This window comes from Euprymna scolopes, chromosome 24 (assembly GCF_053919585.1).
Source record: "Euprymna scolopes isolate OS-2025 chromosome 24, ASM5391958v1, whole genome shotgun sequence".
Taxonomy (NCBI): Eukaryota; Metazoa; Mollusca; class Cephalopoda; order Sepiida; family Sepiolidae; genus Euprymna; species Euprymna scolopes.
The window spans coordinates 74,338,545-74,339,569 of NC_136505.1; the positions used below are offsets into that span (position 1 = coordinate 74,338,545).

The 1,025-nt window shown below is 26.6% G+C and overlaps 1 protein-coding gene across 2 annotated transcripts in view; it reads left to right on the forward strand.

Moving 5' to 3' along the window:
* The window catches only part of LOC145246764 (uncharacterized), a 182,835-nt gene extending 182,669 nt beyond the window's left edge, over positions 1-166 (forward strand). For both annotated transcript variants that reach the window (XM_080108537.1, XM_080108538.1), the window contains one exon: positions 1-166. This exon is cut by the window's left edge and continues 651 nt beyond it. The gene's annotated coding sequence lies outside the window, so the exon portion shown is untranslated.
* The last annotated feature ends 859 nt before the right edge of the window (positions 167-1,025 follow it).

Below are 1,025 nucleotides of genomic sequence, written 5' to 3' on the forward strand. Positions count from 1 at the left end.
ACATCGTGCTTCAAAATATTTTCCAATAAGATTAATACTTAATTTAAGTTTCGGTATCATTTCAATTATTTATTTACCACTTCAGCATAATAAGAGGTTTTATTGTTCATCGTTTGTTCAAGTTGCATAATAATATTTTTTATAATTAAACTAAAGTGTGCGTGTGTTCTTTCGTTTCTTTTTATTTTTTTATTGTTTTTCAAAATCACAAATTTTTGTAACAAACAAAAGTAAATGTTCCTCAAAATTAAAGTCCAACTTTTATTTCACAATAAATGTGCGGATTTATTTCACAATAAATGTGCGGATTTATTTCACAATAAATGTGCGGATTTATTTCACAATAAATGCGCGGATTTATTTCACAATAAATGCGCGGATTTATTTCACAATAAATGTGCGGATTTATTTCACAATAAATGTGCGGATTTATTTCACAATAAATGCGCGGATTTATTTCACAATAAATGTGCGGATTTATTTCACAATAAATGTGCGGATTTATTTCACAATAATTTTTTTTTATTACCATTTATGAACGAAAGTTCAAAAGTTACCATTTTGTTTCGTTTCTTTTTATTTTTTTATTGTTTTTCAAAATCACAAATTTTTGTAATAAACAAAAGTAAATGTTCCTCAAAATTAAAGTCCAACTTTTATTTCACAATAAATGTGCGGATTTATTTCACAATAAATGCGCGGATTTATTTCACAATAAATGCGCGGATTTATTTCACAATAAATGTGCGGATTTATTTCACAATAAATGTGCGGATTTATTTCACAATAAATGTGCGGATTTATTTCACAATAAATGTGCGGATTTATTTCACAATAAATGTGCGGATTTATTTCACAATAAATGCGCGGATTTATTTCACAATAAATGCGCGGATTTATTTCACAATAAATGTGCGGATTTATTTCACAATAAATGTGCGGATTTATTTCACAATAAATGTGCGGATTTATTTCACAATAATTTTTTTTTATTACCATTTATGAACGAAAGTTCAAAAGTTACC